General features: G+C 45.5%; 1 protein-coding gene across 2 annotated transcripts in view; it reads left to right on the forward strand.

Moving 5' to 3' along the window:
* Positions 1-19948, forward strand: part of XIRP1 (xin actin binding repeat containing 1) — a 42588-nt gene that overhangs the window by 12314 nt on the left and 10326 nt on the right. The window contains exons 2-3 of one of the 2 annotated variants that reach the window (XM_081970183.1): positions 14662-14825; positions 16686-16738. The gene's annotated coding sequence lies outside the window, so the exon portion shown is untranslated. Of the gene's footprint in view, positions 1-14661; positions 16739-19948 lie in introns of both variants that reach the window. The other variant, XM_081970184.1, reaches the window with a different exon arrangement.

Below are 19948 nucleotides of genomic sequence, written 5' to 3' on the forward strand. Positions count from 1 at the left end.
ACAAATGGCTCCCCATGCCACCTGTGGCCTGTGTGCCATAGGTTAGCCATCCTGGGCATAGGTGGTCTCAATATTTGCTATGGATACGCAACGTGTACATATCTCGTTGCTATTGGGATTGCTGAATCAGGTAGTCCTCGATTTGCAGCCATTTATTGAGTGACCATTTGACGTTAAAATGCCACTGGAAAAAAGTGACTTATGGCTTATGCTCACACTTACAGCCATCGCAGCATCCATATGGTCATGTGATCAAACTTTGAGCATTTGGCATATTTATGACGGCTGTTGTATCCCAGGGGTCACCATTTGTGACTTTCCAACCAGCTTCCAAAAAAAACAGTCAATAGCGCAAGCCAGATTTGCTTACTGACCACATGATTCTCTTAATGACTGCACTGACTTGCTTAACTATCTTGGCAAAAAAACCCCACCATAAAATCAGGTGTGACTCACTTAACAACTGAAATGTTGGTCCCATTTGCTGTCACAATTTGAGTACCACCTGTACAGTCATGAACTGGGAACTGGGAACTGCTAAGTTCCTACCCCCACATTGTGGAATGCTGCATCACGCAACCATAATTGGCACTGGGAACTTCCTTTACTAAGCAGGGCGGGTTGTGTTTTATTTTATGACCTTTCTTGCTGCAGTTATTAAGTGAATCTGGCTTCCCCCACTGAGTTTTCTTGTCATAAGCTCCCTGGGAATTTGCAATCACATAACCATGGGACAATGCATATATATGGGACACTATCATATATATGATAGAAAAGATGCGAAGACTCTAGAAAGAGTGCAGAGAAGAGCAACCAAGAGTATTAGGGGACTGGAGGCTAAAACATATGAAGAACGGTTGCAGGAACTGGGTATGTCTAGTTTAATGAAAAGAAGGACTAGGGGAGACATGAGAGCAGTCTTCCAATATCTCAGGGGTTGCCACAAAGAGGAGGGAGTCAAGCTATTCTCCAAAGCACCTGAGGGCAGGACAAGAAGCAATGGGTGGAAACTAATCAAGGAGAGAAGCAACTTAGAACTGAGGAGAAATTTCCTGACAGTTAGAACAATTAATCAGTGGAACGGAAGTTGACTCCAGAAGTTGTGAATGCCCCAACACTGGAAGTCTTTAAGAAGATGTTGGATAGCCATCTGTCTCAAATGGTATAGGGTTTCCTGCCTAGGGAGGGGGTTGGACTAGAAGACCTCCAAGGTCCCTTCCAAGTCTGCTATTGTATTGTATTGTATTGTATTGTATATACATGCCAATTGCGGAGTGCCCGAATTTTGATCTCATAAAGCTGCAATGGTTTTAAGTGAGTTGCTTTGGGTAGTGAGAAGGGCAGCATATAAATTTAATCAATAAATAAAATAAGTGGGAGGACCGGTAGTAAATCACTCTTTTTAGTGCCGTTATAACCTTGGGTGGTTCTGAATGGAATGGTCATAAGTCAGGTACTACTTGTATAAGAATCAGCCATAGGACTATAGATGAGCTAGATCATGCCTGAACAGGGGTTGGACTAGAAGACCTCAAATGTCCCTTCCAACTCTGTTATTCTGTCAGGTAGAGCTATGCAGCTACGCATCAACATGCAAAGCACTTTTATTCCAAAGAGCGGAAAAAAACAAAGAGCATGGAGCCGTGATGGCAAACCTATGGCACCATGAGCCATATCTCCCGGCATGCGAGCCATCAGCTCCAGCGTGCATCCATGCGCCAGCCAGTTGATTTTCGGCCTTTTGGAGAGCCGGGAGAGGCCATTTTCACCCTCCGCAGGCTCCAGGAAAGGCTGCGGACGGCGAAAAATGGGCCCAGCGGCCAACTGGAAGTTTGGAAATGAACTTCCATTTGGCCTGTTTTGCGCCCCCCCCCCCCCCCCATGGTTCCATAGGCTTTCCTGGAGCCTGGGGAGGGCAAAAATGGCCTCCCCCAGCCTCCCGGAAGAAATACCAGGGACAGCTTGGAGGCAAGCAGTGCAGCACGCGTGGGAGGGGAGGGCATCGGGGGGTGCACGCATGCGCATGTGGGGGCAGACTTTGCATTATGGGTGCCGGCACACCATAACTGGCATAGAGTGACAGATTTGGAAGGGCCTTTGGAGTTCATCTAGTCCAACCCTTTGCTTGAGAAGGAGAATTTACACCGTTCCTGACAAACAGTTGCCCAATCTTTTCTTGAAAGCCTCCGGTGATGATGGGTCACTCACAAGTTCTGAAGGCAAGTCGTTCCACGGGTTGATTGTTCTCACCATTAGGTAATGCTACTTAGGTAGGTAGGTTCAAACCTTGCATTCGAATCGTCCCTGAACCCATGGCCTCCAAGGGAATTAGACCTGTGATGTCCAAAAATTGAGCTCAATCTATTTCCAATTTCTTTTTTTATTCTCTAACCATTGGTAAAACCCTTCCCATCTCATATAATAATCAGTTTATTCTTTCTCCTTAATTGCCAATGTTAGTCTATTCATTTCTACACATTCTAATATTTTCCTAATCACCTTCTCGTCAGTAGGACTCTCTTCACTTTTCCAATATCGCGCAAGTACAATTCTAGCTGAAGTTAATATATGACTAATTAAATGTGTATTCTCCTTATTATAAGTTTCGGGTGACATCCCCAACAAAAATATTTCAGGTTTTAGCTCAGTGCGTTGTTTTATCATCTTTTCCAACCATATTAAAAAAAAAATACAATACAATACAATAGAAGAGTTGGAAGGGACCTTGGAGGTCTTCTAGTCCAACCCCCTGCCTAGGCAGGAAACCCTATACCGTTTCAGACAAATGGCTATCCAACATCTTCTTAAAGACTTCCAGTGTTGGGGCATTCACAACTTCTGGAGGCAACTTCCGTTCCACTGATGAATTGTTCTAACTGTCAGGAAGTTTCTCCTCAGTTCTAGGTTGCTTCTCTCCTTGATTAGTTTCCACCCATTGCTTCTTGTCCTACCCTCAGGTGCCTTGGAGAATAGCTCGACTCCTTCTTCTTTGTGGCAACCCCTGAGATATCTTTATTTATGTCCAGTATGTTTTTTTTTTTGCCTCTCCACATGTCCACCTCATATGATAGTAAGATCCAGGTATCTGGTGGCACTTTCAAGTTTTAGCTGATTTGTCTTTAAACATCTTGCCAGTGAAAGATGCCACTGAGTCTCAACCAAAGGCTGGGCTGATGAAAGAATTCCCAAAGCTGCTCTTTTGAAATAAGAACACCGGATGGAGAAAGCTGGTTGAGATCATCACTGAACTATTTGTCTGAAATTGATCAGGGGTTTGGATGGACTAGAAGCCCTCCAAGGCCCCTTCCAACTCCGTCATTCTATGTTCTATGAGATGCTTCAAGTTGACCCATCTCTTTTTACCAGCTAGTAATTTTTTGCCATCTGTTCCTAGCCATGAGTGGTGGTCAGGAAGAGGCGAGAGCCTGCTGGACCAGGAATGTAGACAGGATTAGGGCTTGGAAGCTGTGAACAATAGCCAACTTGCGTGCAGAAGGGACAGGACAGGAAAATGGCCATTGAGCTTATAGACCTTAAATGAATGGGGCCTGCAGACAGCCAGGCCTCTCCCCACCTCCCTTCGGCTGCCACATTGGCTTCTCCTCCAGCTATTATTACTGCTTATCCATCTATGAGAAGTCAACAACACCAGGCGCGTAAACGGCGCCAGGAGTCAGTGGGTCTGCGTCAGGCTCAAATTATCCACCAGGCAAGCAACGGCAGAGGGATTAAGGGACAGGCCACACAAGTGAATTCCTTAACTTCCAGCAACAGATTCCCCAGGCCATTTAAAGACGGGGATGGTGCTGGAGAGGTCATCGGTCAAGAGGCCAGCATGCCTCGTGGCAAGGGCAGAGCCGAGCTAGTTGTGAAAGATCTAGTTTGTCTGAAGAACGGGCACAACTGGAAGAATCGCCTGCTGGTTCCGTTTCCCAAATTATGTGTGGACCTCAAGGCCATCTTGAAATAAGCCAGTCCTTGGAGATAGATCAGAGTAGGGACTAAAGCAGGGGTGTCCAAACTTGGCAACTTTAAGACTTGTGGACTTCAACTCCCAGAATTCCCCAGCTGGGGAATTCTGGGAGTTGAAGTCCACAAGTCTTAAAGTTGCCAAGTTTGGACACCCCTGGACTAAAGTCACAGGTAGTTTTTGACACTTGGCAAAGGTCTAGAAAGTCACCACTTTCACACCAGAAGAACTAAGGGTGAATGAGGCTGGTTCCAGGGTGGGCATGGGCAGAAGGACAGCATGGGAACATGGCACCAATAAAGGGGTTAAGAGACCATGCAGAGGAGAGGGGGGAGTGACAGATGCAGGGGACAGATACAGTCAGGGATGGGCTTCAAAAATTTCAGCAATGGGTTCTCTGCCCAGTTGCTGGGTGGGCGGGCGCGGCCATGGTGGGCGTAGCCTAGTCAGCCTCCTGCACCACAGTGGCGGCGGCAGGGGGGGTCATTTTCGCCTTCCCCAGGCTCCGGAGGTTTTCCTCGAGACTCCGGGAGAGCGAAAACTGCCTCTCCAGAACTTCCGGGAGGCTCATTTTCCCTACACTGCACTGAACTTCTGGGAGCCTCTGCGTGGGCCCTGCACTCACCTCACATCCAAAATGGGCCAGGTGGAGACTCCTGGGAGGGGAGGGGCCAGCCAGGAGTGGGATTTGGAGGTTCTCCAAACCTGCCATAACCTTAGCTACGGGTTCTCCTGAACGAGGGCGTACCCGTAGCAACCCCACCCGGGATACAGTGGGAAAAGGCATCTAGTGTCCCTCACCCATCTTGAGTCAACAGAGACTGGTATGCTTGTGCCAACCTCATTGCTGGTTCCTCTTCTGTCTCTATCATCCCTTTTCCCTGCTCCTGCCAGTCTCCATAATTCTTCCCCCGCTCCAAGATAACGGGGGACAAAGCCTTAAGGGTTGGGGATGAGGTAAACGCCAACATGGAGCACAGAAGAACAAAGAGGTTGCCAAGCTGAATTTATCTCTGGGACAATCATGACTTGGATGACTGAGAATCTCCATAGACATTCTTTCAGTTGTCTCATCCAACTCATTTGTTCAATAAACAATATTCTTGGCACAAATCCCTCTTTTGGCAAAACTCCTGAAAAACTGTAAAGTAATGTTAGAACAATTAACCCGTGGAACAACTTGCCTCCCATAGTTGTAAATGCTCCAATACTAAGAAGATGTTGGATAACCATTTGTCTGAAGTGGTAAAAGGTTTCCTGCCTGAGCAGGAGGTCGGTCTAGAAGACCTCCAAGGTCCCTTCCAGCTCTGTTATTCTATTCTATTCAACGTTTTCAGCCTCGGTAACTTTCAAGTGTATGGATTTCAACTCCCAGATTTGGGATAACCTACCATAGTCTTATGATCTACATGAGGAATGGCGACCAAAATGGGCAGTTTTTAATAACCACAGCCAACCAGCTCATGTAGATCCAACAAAACCTCTGGCAGGAATGCAGCTGCCCTGAAAAATATTGAGGCACCTGAACAGAAACAGGACATCCCATGCCAAAACTAGCAAAGCTGAGAGCCAGCAATGCGACTGTGATGCTCGAGACCAAACTACAATACTTATAGATGGAGAATGTCTCCTCGGGGAATTTCATCACAGTCACACCACAAGCAGTCTTTAGATGGTTAGAGTCTTTAGATGTTGAACTATGAAATCTATCCTATTCCGATGCTAAGTGGTGCCCTATTATGGCAATTTTATCATGGTTTTACCCTAAAAAGGGATGTGGTGGCTCAGTGGCTGAGGCACTGAGCTTGTCGATCAGAAAGATCAGCAGTTCAAATCTCTAGTGGCACATAATGGAGTGAGCTCCGGTTATTTGTCCCAGTTTCTGCCAACCTGGCAGTTCGAAAGCATGTAAAAACAATGCAAGTAGAAAAATAGGAACCACCTTTGGTGGGAAGGTAACAGCATCCATGCACCTTCGGCATTTAGCCATGCCGGCCACATGACCATGGAATCGTCTTCGGACAGCACTGGCTCTTTGGCTTTGAAATGGAGATGAGTACTGCCCCCTAGAGTCAGGAACGGCTAGCACATATGTGTGAGGGGAATCTTTACCTACTCTAATGTAATATTGTATCTTGACTATTGCATTCCCGTTTGTGTGTGTAATGTGTTTATTAGTGTTGTATATCAGTAATTGCATGCCAATAAAAAATAAAAAAAATCTCACAGAATTTGCCAGCTAATGTCATGGACTTCAATTCCCGGAAGTCCCCAACCAACATGCTAGCTGAGGAATTCTGGGAGTTGAAGTCCACACATCTTAAAGTAGCTAAGGTTGAGAAACACTTGTTTTAAAAGATCTCGAAGGAGTTTTGATGAGGTTGCCGGAATTTCTCAAGAGCCTTTGCACGAAAGCTACATCTCAAAGGTGCTGTTCCAAAAGCCAAATAGACTTCTTGGTTGTTTTTTTCTTTGAAAACATTTCCCTTCAAGAAGCTTCTTTAGTTCTAACTGAAGGGTGAAAATTCAGTCAGTTAAAACTGAGAAAGCTTCTTGGGGAAAGAAGTGAAATATTTCAAGGGGTGGGGGGGGGATTTGATTGCCTTTTGGAAAAAAACACCTCTGAGGCAACCATGACCAAGATCAGTGTTTCTCAAACTTGGCGACTTTAAGTCCTGTGGACTTCAACTCCCAGAATTCTGGGAGTTGAAGTCCACAGGACTTAAAGTCGCCAAGTTTGAGAAACTCTGACCAAGATGATTGAGAATCTCCATAGATATGAAGGGTACATGCCTGTAGCAACGATAAAGATGGGAGTGAAGCAGGCAGAGAGGATGCATATTTAGACCCCAAATGGTTTTAAGTCATGTGGGAATCCATCACTTCTGAGATCTCAGGGAGAAAGATGTCAAAGGAGGAGGAGGAGGAAGGTAGAGGACAAAAAGGACTTACTCTGTGTTCTGCACCGCATATTTCTACTACCATGGAATTGGCACTGGGCTGACACCAAGCTTACACAGGGACACAATAGACGTTTTGCTTAGGGAAGCATATTTGTTTAGGGCAGAGACTGTCCCATTTAAAGTGGACGAAATGCTCTTGGGCGCTTCCAACACTGAGGCGGGCTGGCTGCATCTTTTCCGAAAAGTTCTTTCCGATGATAGCTACGGGGTGAATGCAGCAGCTCACCACTCTCGGGGCCCGAGAAGATGTCCCTGAACAGGTGGGTTGCATTGTTTGAGGCCTGAGTCACCAGCAGCCAAAAGTGGGTGGGGAGAGAAGGGGGAAAAGAGCTGCCTTCAGAAGGGGGTGCGTTTAAAAAAAGCATTAATTCGGATGGGTTTGCTTTCTTCTCTCTCTCTCTGCTGGTTTCCATTTCTTAAATCTTGCTGTAGCGGTTGTATGTGTGGGGTGAGAGAGAAAAGCTGCAGAGGTTGTTACAGAATGTCTATGGAGATTCTCAGTCATCCGGGTTGTCCCAAAGGTGCTTTTTCAAAGAGGCAACTGGACTTCCTTCGTTTTTCTTTGAAGACGTTTCGCTTCTCATCCAAGATGCTTCCTCAACTCAGAGCTCAAGAAGCTTCTTGGATGAGAAGCGAAACGTCTTCAAAGGAAAACGAAGGAAGTCCAGTTGCCTCTTGAAACACCTGGATGTAAGTAAGAATTCACTCAGATCTAACCACAAGGTATAGAAGAAGCTGGGAGATCAATGGCAAACCATTTGTGTACATGTAGGTCACAACTGAGAGGGAAAACTGGGGTTGCTAAGCATGACAGTTATGAAGTGAATTGTGCCCCATTTTACGACTTTTCTTGCTTTAAGTGTATCACTGCAGGTGTTTAGGTTAGTAACACGGTTATTAAGTGAATCTGGCTTCCACATTGACTGCTTGCCAGAAGGTCTCAAAAAGTGATCGCATGGCCCCGAGGTATGGCAACAATGCTATATATGAATCAATTGCCAAGCGTCTGAAATTTGATCACATGGCCATGGAGGATACTGCAATGGTCAAAAGTGTGAAGAATGGTCATGGGTCACTTTCTTCAGTGGCGTTGTAGCTTTGAACAGTCACTAAATGGACTGTTATAAGTCAAGGACTATGTATATTGCTGCCAGGAAGATGTAGACATGTGTTGTAGAGTCAACCTTTGGCCATGACTACACCTACTGAAGACTTTGTCTCCACCCTGTTGTCTTCCTCCCATTCACAACCCATGAGCTTCATCTCCTCCTTAATTGTGACAGGATTAAAGCACAGGCAGTCCTCAATTTACGACCACAATTGGGAACAGAGTTTCCGTTGCTAAGCAAGGCAATCGTTTAATGAGTCACGCCTGATTTTGCAAACTTTTTTTTTTTTGCCATGGCTGCTAAGGGAATTGCAGCAGTTGTTAAGTGAACCCTGCAGTCATTAAGCGAACCCGGCTTCCCCTGTTGACTTTGCCTCTTAGATATTGGCTGGGAAGGTTACAAATGGTGACCACGTGACTCTAGGATCCTGCAACCATTGTGACTACATACATGATCACATGACTGTGGGGAAGGGTGTGATGGTTTTAAGTGTGGGAACCAATCGTGACTTTTCCCAGTGCGGTTGTAACTTCGAACAGTCACTAAGCGAGTGGTTGTAAGTTGAGAACTACCTGTAGTATTTTCCATCTTCTGGGATCATTCCAGCTGGCTTCCAGGGACGAATAATCTCTTCATGAGAAATCAGGAGTGGATTAACTGGGAACAGAGGCAAAAAATGCAAAAAAGGGAGTTTGATAATGAAGATGTCACATGTCACAGCTAATTTGGGGATGATGTTTTCTGTCTCTCAAGTATCCTTTGGGGAGAAGCTGTTGGAGGTGCACACCGTTATTTTCCCTTTACAGCTAGTCCTTGATTTATAACAGCTCGTTTAGTGACCATTCAAAGTTACCACGGCACTGAAAAAAGTGACTTATGACCATTTTTCACACTTATGACTGTTGCAGCATCCTCAGGGTGGCGTGATCATAATTTGGATGCTTGGGCACTGGCTCAAATTTATGACGGTTGCAGTGTCCCAGGGTCACGTGATCCCCTTTTGCGACCTTCTGACAAGCAATGGGGTAAGCCAGATTCACTTAACGGCTGTTACTAACTTTGCATCTAGAGTGATCCACTTAACACAAGTGGCAAGAAAAGTTGTAAAGTGGGACACAAAGTCAACAAATTTCTCATTTAACAGCTTAAATTTTGGGCTCTGTTGTGGTTGTAAGTTGAGGACTACCTGTATATTTCCCCCCCTAACTCAAGAATGATTTACCATTCATGAACAATTTACTCAACAACCATGGTTTATCCCACTTTCCATTTTAAACCAGACCTGTATGATATTTCTTTCAGCCTTCCTGAATGTGTGTATTTGCTCAAAATGTGCTACTATCTAGCAAGTGTGTTTGTTTCCATAATTGTGGCTGTGGAAGTGCAGATAAAAGCAACCACATGCAAAAGCCAACTATAGCTGTTGGAGATAGGAGGGCTAACAGGATAAGCAAAAACGATTACATATTTTTTCTGCCTTGCTTTAGTTCAACATGATCATCCCTCTCTGGCATCTACTTACAAAACTTGTACAGGATGTGTGTGTGTGTGTGTGTGTATACACTGATAGTCGGTAGGTAGATAAATATATAGATATTCAGACACACACACACATTCTCAAATTCTCCCTCTCTCATTTTTTTCTCAAAATGGGTTGTTAATGCAGCATGGGCCTTTTCCCGTGTAAGGTTGAGATTGTCTTTGCAACGGTGCGATCCTGCCGAAACGTTGCAAAGACAATCTCAACCTTACACGGGAAAAGACCCGAATACAACAAAACCAGCATACCTACACCCGTGAAAATCTACGAAAACAAACAAATATATATATAATTTCTTTAATTAATTAAAGAAAACCAAAACAAATCCCAAGAGTAGATTCAATGGACCACAAATTCTTTTTCTGTCTTCAGTGTTTCTATGGAAATATTTTTCTTCATAGATTTGGGGGTGAAATGAATTCCTTCTTCTCTAGTTTTGCCGTTCTTTTTTTTATTTTTATTTTAAAAAAAAGACTTGAATTCTAGTTGCTCTTTCTGGATTATTTTCAGAGGCCTTACTAAGAGCAAACTATGTTAGGATGGAATGGGGTGCAGATGGATGAACAAGTTTCTTATGTTCACAAGGCCTCATTGGTACATTATTTATTTTATTATTATTTTATTAAATTTGTTAGCCGCTCCCTCTCCACAAAGGGACTTAGGGCGGCGTACAATAAATAAAACACGTATTATAAAATTACACATTGCACGGAGGAGGTATAAAACACAATACAATATTATAATATCATAGCAATATTAAAATAAGTTAAATTAAAACCCCAATAGAAATTACAAGTTTAAAAATTGCCAGGAGGAATAAAATGGAGCTATGGTTGAGCCAAGGCCTGCTAGTTGAAAAAGGTGGGTCTTGAGTTTTGAACGGAAGGAGCGGAGGTCGGTGGTAATCCTAATATCCGGGGGGAGGTCATTCCAGAGGGCTGGGCCCATCACAGAGAAGGCCCTACTCCTGGGCGCCCCCCTCTGGCACTGCTTAGTGGACAGCACCCGGAGAAGTCCTTCTCTGTGAGAGCGAATTGGTCGTAGGGATCTATGGGGCAGGATGCGATCCCGCATGTAGCTAGGTCCTGTGCCATGGAGCGCTTTGAAGATGGTAATCAATACCTTGAAACGTACAGTAGATATAGGGAGTCCTCAAGTTACAACAATGTAGCATGCCCATGAGTCACGCTGGTCGTAAAGCTGACCATCCATGAGACCAATCTGATTTTATGACCTTTTTTGGAGGGTGATTATTAAATGAATCCTGCAGTAGTTAAGTCATTGTTCATTATTTTTCCAAAAACAGGAACTGTATAATGGTTTTTGGCAAAAACATTGTAAAATCCAGCCATATGAGCGCAGGACTCTGTACAGACAGGTTTCTATGTGGGTCAAGGATTCCCTCCCCACAAAAGGCTAAAAGTCCAATAAGAAACAAAAATAGAAAAAAGAAAGACCAAAATGTAGAGAAAAACATCACGACATAAAGAAGTGTGTACTTCTTGTATTGCTTTATTGCTTTTCACCTTATAAGGCCCGCAGAGTCTCTTTGCAGCCAGATGGGCTGCAAACAAATTTAATAGATAAATACGTTAAAAGTGGCTTCTAATTTTCTTCCTAACAGTTATAAGTACAGGTAGTCCTCCACCAATGGCCACACTTGAGCCCAAAATTTCTGTTAAGTGAGATATTTGTTAAGTGGGCTTTTGCTCCATTTTACAACCTTTCTTGCCACAGTTGTTAAGTGAATCACCGCAACTGATAAGTTAGTAATCCAGCCATTAAGTGAATCTGGCTCCCCCGTTGGCTTTGCTTGTCAGAGGGTCCCAAAAGGGAGATCACGTGACCCCAGGACACTGCAACTGTCATAAATGTGAATCAGTTGTCAAGCACCTGAATGTAAACCACATGATTATGGGGAAGCTGCAACAGTCATAAGGGTGAAAAATGGTCATAACTCACTTTTTTTCAGTGTCGCAGTAACTTTGAACTGAATCAGGTCACTAAATGTACTGTTGTAAGTCGAGGACTACTTGTACAATCATATATCAACCAGGGACGTGCGGTCAGGGGAGGCAGGGGAGGCAGAGCCTCACCTCTCATCATGAAATAATAATATATAAAATAATAATATCCACGAGGGAGTTTCATATATATAAGAGGAAGAGGAGGGAGGAGGAGGAGCCCGCACAGGGCGGTGCCAGCTGGGCAACCGGCGGAGGCAGGAGAGTTCTGGGAAGCACCAATAACCTTCCTGCCTTCACTGTACTTTGCGCGCTCCTCGCGACTGCAATCGACGTCCAGAAGTGGCAGGGGCTTGATGATGTCGCCGCAGCTGCCATGCGCGGACGGACGGAGGTAGCCAGAGTGGCGCCAAGGCAGTCCGGCCGACGAGCGACCGAGGATCAGGCTGCCTGATCCTCCATCGCTCGCTCGCTCGCTCGCTCGCTCGCTCACTCTTTCGTCCGCCTGGACCCCTCGGTGCCACTCTGGTTACCTCCGTCCGGCCGCGCCCAGCAGCGACGTCAGCGACATCATCAAGACAAAGTGGCTTGGAGGTGAAGTGCTTTTCAGTGCTTTTCTGTGCGTCTGGCGTTTAGGTAGATAGCCGGATGTCCTAAATGCCAGATGCACAGAAAAGCAGCTGCTGTTTGGGATCGCGGAGCGCGAATCGGCGGAGCATGCTCAGGAAGGCGGGGAATGGGATCACATGTGCTGATCCATTCCCCGCCTTCCTGAGCGCGCTCCGCCGGCTCGCACTCCGCAATCTCCAACAGCAGCTGCTTTTCTGTGCATCTGGCGTTTAGGTAGATAGCCGGATGTTCTAAACGCCAGACGCACAGAAAAGCACTAAAAAGCAGCTGCTGTTGGGGAGCGCAAGCCGGTGAAGCGCGCTCAGGAAGGCGGGGAATGGGATCACGTGTGCTGGAGACTGAGGCAGCCTCAGCCTCCAGCACACGTCCCATTCCCCGCCTTCCTGATGACGTCACTAGCCTCACCAGGTGTAAACCTCACCTCACGTCACTGATATCAACTGATCTCTAAAGTCACATCACAACTCTCTTTCTGTCTGTAATCTATCCTGTGTAATCCTCAAAACCTTAAAATCACATTTGATTTGTTTTTATGCGAAAAGTCCATCAGGGATCACCAATAAATGTAGTCTTTTCTCCAATCCAAAGAAGTCAGCTCCCCCACCCATGTTCCATAGCCCAACAACTTTGGGAGGTACGTCAGAAGCGAGAGTGTGCCCCGGTGGTGGGATGCAACTGGTACGCCCCGGAGGGCCCGCCCGCCCGCCCACGCTCCTTACCACTATTTGAGCCGATCGGGGCTTTTGTGCAAGCGCATGTAGCATACGGCGCCTGCGCAATGCTCCGCCGAGCAGCTGGAGCGTCGCGGGCGGTAAGTATACATGTGTGCACTGCGGCCGTTCATGTGGTGGATGCCGGGCCCCGTTGCAGCTTACCGGTTGCAACAGGATCCGTAACCCACCACTAGTGCGCCCGTTACGATGCCTCATAAGGAGCTTTAGTGGCTGAGGGGGGATTAGAACTCAGATCCCCTCGCTCCTAGTCTGCCACGTTCACCACTATGCTGTTTTAGCTGTTGGGATAAGAGGGAGGACTGGCCCAAACAATCCGTGAGATTTCATGGCTAGCGGAAAACTGGAACCTGAATCTTCCTGTTCTAAGTCCAGCATTCTTTCTACTGGCACAGGGGTGTCAAACTCAATTTCATCGAGCTTGGGGGGCTGGGGTAGGCGTGACTTGGTGGGCGTGGCCAGCTTGACATCACTTGTGTCAGGGGCGCCTGTGGTGGCCGGCCTAAGTGTCCTGCCAGTGAAAATGGGCTCCCGAGTTCCGTTTCTGTCTGTGACAGCCTCCTGCAACCTTCTGCCAGCAAAAACGGAGCTCGTGAGAGTCGCAAGCAGCCCTCCCAAGCTCCATTTTTTATGGCAGAGGCACCGGGGGACAGTCCTTTGCTGTTCCCAGGGAGGCCCCGCGGGCCATATCTAAGAACCCCGCGGACCAGATCCTGCCCAGGGGCCTTGAGTTTGTCACCCCTGTACTATACTATCCTGGCTGTCGATCTGAAAGGGAAAGACTGACCAGAATCCTCAGTGAGGATTCCGTGGTTAAAAGTAGATGTTACCCTGGTTTTCCCCGCTGCAAATCCCACTACAGATAGTCCTTACTTAACGAGTAACCACGTAGCAAAAGTTATGACATACCCCTCCAAAAGCTACTGATGACCTGATTCTGATGTTCTGAAGGCCAGCCCCTTCTCTTGAGGTAATGCAACCGAATGCTTGGAAACTGGACGTCGTTCATGGTTGTTTGTAACACAACAGAACAGTACAGAATAACTGAGTTGGAAGGGACCTTGGAGGTCTTCTAGTCAAACCCTCTGCTCAGGCCCTATAACAGTTCAGACAAAGGGTTGTCCAATCTCTTCTTAAAAGCCTCCAGGGATGGAGCACCCAGGAATTCTAAAAGCAAACCATCCCACTGACATGCAGCATCCTGCGACCACAATTTACAATTGTTTTTTGGTGTGGAAAACTTGCATTTATTTCTGGTTTCCACCAAAAAAAAAATTTTTTTTTTGAATCCCTTAGTGCAGCTTTTGCTTAACAGCTGTTGCACTAAGGATTACAAAATCAGTCAGGGTCACCTGGTGGCCCGTTTAATGGCCACCACTACTTACAGCCATAGTTCTGGTCTCAGTTGCTGGGTTGGGCACAGAGAGAGGGCGACTGGCCCAAGGACACCTTCCTTGCAGACGTTTCATTACCCAACTAGGTAACATCATCAGTGCTGTGATGTAGTCTGGTCAGACAGAGGAGCACAGGCCTAAAGTTCTCCAAGCGCCTCCACAGCTAATGATAAACTAGAGCTGGGGGTGTCCTCGGTGTGAGTCTAGCATCCTTTCCTCATTCTGCCAGAATCGTTGTCCTCCAGCGTGACCCGGGATTGCGTCTTAAAACTGTCCTTCACCACGCAGGAGTAAACCTTGATCTACTGATGCTGGCGCCCTGGGATGTCTCTTAATTTTTGGAATCCCCCTCTGTTTCAGATGAAAAATTCCCTGGAGTTTTAGCTGCATCTGATAACAGAAGTCACGCGCCTCCTCAAGGAGAGGGATTCTCCCCATCTCTCTCCATCAAGGAACGGTCTGCTCTCTATCTCTCCCGGGTAGCAGCTGCTGCTGTTTATTCCACCAACCGTCAGACCCAGAGGGTGAGTTTCCCATTCTTTGCATTTCTGCCATGTTTCTGCCTCTCTGGAACTATTTTAGCAATGTCCTTCTCCAGCAAATGTTCATTCGGATGGAAAAATATGTGTATATCTATTTACTTTTCAGTGCCATGATGCGCTTTTGCGGCAAAATTGCCCTTTGTGCCACTAACCACATATTTCATGCATCTGAATCTTACGGGAAGCAGAAATGAACAAGGGATTTTGTAAAAATTTGCAAACTCCAAAGTGCAAAAATTAGAAATCCTGGGCTCAGGTGGCATCAAAATATATGAAGAAAGATTTTAGAAGAAGGTCTATACCAACTTTTCAATTGCAGGTCAAAAGTCGTAGATTTCACTGCCCGTAGTTCCTTGCCATGCTGGCTGAGAAACATGGGAGATGGCTCTCTAAAGCCTTGAGCTAGGAAAGATGAACTTTAGTACAAATGGGTGGTGCTGTATATTAGTGTCCAACGGAACTATCATTATAACCAGCAAATTTGTCACAAATTCTGCTGACAATCAGATGAGTATTAGATTTGTAAGCCGCCCAGAGTCGTTTGGTTGAGATCGGCAGCTATAGTAAGTAAGTACTTACTCCTCTCTCTTACCAAGAGAGAGAGGAAGGAAGGAAGGAGAAAGAAAGAAAGAAAGAAAGAAAGAACAAAGAGAAAATAGATAGATAGATAGATAGATAGATAGATAGATGATAGATAGATTGATAGAGAAAGAAAGAAAGAAAGAAAGAAAGAAAGAAAGAGGGAGAAGGAATGAAGGAGTAAGAAAGAGAGAGAGAAAGAGAGAAGAAAGAAAGAAAGAAAGAAAGAAAGAAAGAAAGAAAGAAAGAAAGAAAGATTCTCACTTAGCAGTCTAACCTCCATCAGTTCCTAGATATCCAGTTACGATTCATTTAATTCTATGGTCTGAACTTAATTGTGACATTTACTCATTTCTAAGTGACTGAACTGTTCCTTCTTCCTTGATTTGACAGAAAATTACACCATTACAACCCCATTGTTATGTTCTTTGCCTTTTTAACCCGACTTTTCCCCAGATTAATGGGTGATAAAACCGAAAGATTTTATATACTTTGGTGCTGTGTTTTCTCAGTAATGGAAGAAAAAAAAAGGAGGAAAATGCCACTGTATGTCGATCCAACTAATGACCACTTAAGATTGACTCACTCTTAGGCTGCAGAGGAGATGAAGGACCCAGCAAAGCAGCGTTTGCCAATCTTAGACATGTTAAGATATGTGGACTTCAACGCCCAATATATCCCAGCCAGCAATACTGCCTAGTGCATTTTGGAAGTCTATACATCTTAACATGGCTAAGATTAGTGAACAGTGAATCAGAGGGACACAACAGAAAAGTGAACCAAATACAGTGTGTTTGCATTATGTTTTGGCATAAGGGGAGAGTGAATCTGCATCATAACGAACAAGCAAATATAGGCAGTCCTCAACTTATGGCCACAATTCAGCCCAAAACTTCCATTGCTAAACAAATAAGTTATGTTAAGTAAGTTATGTCCAATTTTACAACCTTTCTTGCCACAGTTGTTAAGTGAATCACTGCAATTGCTAAATTAGTAACATGGGTTGTTACGTGAATGTTACTTCTCCATTGACTTTGCTTGTCAGAGGGTTGCAAAAGGGGATCACTTTTGCAGGACACTGCAAAAGGAAGGAAGGAAGGAAGGAAGGAAGGAAAGAAAGAAAGAAAGAAAGAAAGAAAGAAAGAAAGAAAGAAAGAAAGAAAGAAAGAAAGAAAGAAAGAAAGAGAAAGGTTAAATTTATATCATCACTACAAAATCATGCACCATCTAAATTGCTTTTCTGTTTTTCTATGTTCTATTCAGAATTTCATACACCAGATTCCTTGTAATACTCTTGATAACCAGTAATCAAGCAGGTAGGAAATTCTTAGACTATGGTTGCCTAACCCAATTTCTGCCGTCAAATGGCTGCAGTTCGTGTGATTCAGGATGTGCAAAATAATCGCATTTTTGGAACTCCACTAATACCAAATTTGTTTGCAAATGCCGTTTCATTTCTTCTTCTAGCTTACTCACACATTAGTTTCTTGCTTATTAAAAAAATGTTCATGCATATAACTGAGGAACTCACCATGTTAAAGATGTGCAGGAGATGGGAGTGGATTCATATGTTTTAATTCAGGGATCTCTTTGATTTTGTATATTATGCAAGTCTATCAGGTCCTGTGAGAGCAAGGAATGAAAAGCAAATAATCCGGCTGTTTTCCTCCACTGTATCCTTCCTTCTTTCTGTAATTTTGCCTGCTATAGAAGCTGGCATCTCTTACCTCCTTTGGGTTACGAAGCTAAGGAGGATCGGGCCCATTAATAGCTGCATGAGAGATACAAGTGATCCACAACTTACGGCCCATCATTGAGCTCAATTTTTTTTGTTACTAAGTGAGATAGTTAAGTGAATTTTGCCCAATTTTACAACCTTTCTCACCACAATTGTTAAGTGAATCACTGCAGTTGTTAAGTTACCACAAGGTTGTTAAGTGAATATGGCTCCCCCATTGACTCTGTTTGTCCAAAGTTTGCAAAAAGTGATCCCATGACCTGGGACACTGCAACCGTCATAAATATGAATCAGTTGCCTAGCAGGAGAATTTTGATCACATGATCATGGGGATGCTAGAACCCCATGTGTGGAAAATACCATATTTTTCAGAGTATAAAGACACACTTTTTTTCCTTCAAAAAAGACGGTGAAAATCTGGGTGCATCTTATACACTGAATACAGCATTTTTACCTCCTGAAACCCTGCCCGCTTCACCAATATGGCCATGCATTGTCTTTAGGAGGCTTCCAGAGTGCTCCTGGGGGCTTGGGAGGGCAGAAATGAGCGATAAACGGGCTGGTTTTTGCTCAATTTTGCCCCCTCCCATCCTCCAGGAGCACTCTGCAAGCCTCCTAAAAGCTATCCATGCCCTTTTTAAAAAAACAAAACAAAATAGGCCCGTTCTTTGAAGAACAGGCTGATTTTGGGAAGTTTGCAGAGTGCAAAAACTTTTTCTTTTAATTTGCCTCTTCAAAACATTGGTGCGTCTTATACTCCGAAAAATACGGTAGGTGTGGAAAACAGTCATAAGTCTCCTTTTTCAGTGACGTTGTAACTGTGAACACTCACTAAATGAACTGTGGTAAGTCAAGGACAGGGACGTGCGGTCAGGGGAGGCAGGGGAGGCAGAGCCTCACCTCTCTTCATGAAATAATAGTATATAATATTATATACTATATATATATATATAATATTATAATATTATATACATCCGTCCGGCCACGCCCGGGAGCTGCGGAGGCAGAAATGTTGTCGGCGCTCCCGGATAACGACGGATGTAGCCACAGCGACGCCGAGGCGGTCCGGGCGGACGAAAGAGCGAGCGAGGCAGCCTGATCCTCGGTCGCTCGCCCGCCGGACTGCCTCGGCGCCATTCTGGCTACCTCCATCTGGCCGCGCCCAGGAGCTGCGGAGGCAGAAATGTTGTCGGCGCTCCCGGATGACGAAGCCACGAAAGCGACTGGGGAACGACGAGAACCTTCCTCTCTCTGCTGGATTTCGCGCGCTCCTCGCGACTGCAATATGCAGTCGCGAGGAGCGCGCAAAGTCCAGCAGAGGCAGGAAGGTTCTCATCGTTCCCCAGTCGCTTTCGAGGACTGCAGAGCGCGAGCCGGCGGAGCACGCTCAGGAAGGCGGAAAATGGGATCACGTGTACTGGACGCTGAGGCAGCCTCAGCCTCCAGCACACGTGGTCCCATTCCCCGCCTTCCTGATGACGTCACCAGCCTCACCAGCCATAAACCTCACCGCACGTCACTGATACCAGAGAATCATAGAGCTGTAGGCTAAATTGGGAAACTGAAAAGTAATCTTGTTTTCAACCTTGGAAGCTTTCAGATGTGCTGACTTCAACTCCCAGAATTCCCCAGCCAGTCATGGGAGCGGAAGTCCATACTTCTGAAACCTGTGATTGTGGTTCAGTTGCAAATGTCCATCCATGTGACTCAATTGCTGAGCCCAAAAAGAAGGGGGCGGTTTGACCGTCAGAGCTTCAAATTCAGGTCATAGGTATCCCCACAGGAGGATCTGTCAGAACGTCAATCAGTCACTAAGCGGCTAGTCATAAGTCAAGGACTACCTGTATGAAAACCATAAGGCTTTCCAATATATAATTCTTTCAATATGAATTACTTCAACAACCATGGAACACAGAATAAAACATTTGGAAGGCACCTTGGAGGTCTTCTAGTCCAACCCCCTGCTCAAGCAGGAGACTATATGGCTAACTTTTTTGTCATTGCATGCCGAAAGTGAGTGCATGCATGGCCACACCCAGAATGCAATGTGCATGCAACACCCCCACAGTCCGTCCCCGCGCACATGCACACGCGACCTCCCCCTATGTCACATTTTGTGCCTAGGAGGCCTCCCTGCAGCCTCCTGGGACCAAAAATGGGACGCAGGGGGGCACACCACTCCCCCATGCTCCCCCATTCCCACACATTCACATGTGACCCCCCCCCCACGCATGCATGGCAGAGACCCGAAAATCAGCTGGCCGGCAAACATGCATGGTGGAACTGCGCATGTGTGCCAGCCAGCTGCAACTTCTGAAGGCAACCCATTCTATTGGTTGATTGCTCTCACTGTTAGGACATTTCTCCTTAGTTCTAGGTTATACAATAATACAATAGCAGAGTTGGAAGGGACCTTGGAGGTCTTCTAGTCCAACCCGTTGCCTAGGCAGGAAACCTTATACCATTTCAGACATATGGCTATCCAACATCTTCTCTCCTTGGTTAGTTTCCTTCCGTCGCTTCTCGTCTTGCCTTTTGATGCTTTGAAAAATAGTTTGACCCCCTCATCATCTTTGTAAGAACCCCTCAAACACTGGAACATTGAGATTGTGGTTGGAAATATTGGAACCTCTGAGATTCCAACTCTCCAGCTAAAGCCATTGAAGAATGGGGTGCCTAATTGATCCTTTCCAAACAAAACCTTCTTGATGCTGATTTGTTGGGTCACAATGAATCAACCAACCAACCAGTCAGTCAGTCAACCATTTTAACACAATGGATTGAAATT

This window comes from Natrix helvetica (genome assembly GCF_964273705.1).
Source record: "Natrix helvetica genome assembly, chromosome: Z".
NCBI classification, from domain to species: domain Eukaryota; kingdom Metazoa; phylum Chordata; class Lepidosauria; order Squamata; family Natricidae; genus Natrix; species Natrix helvetica.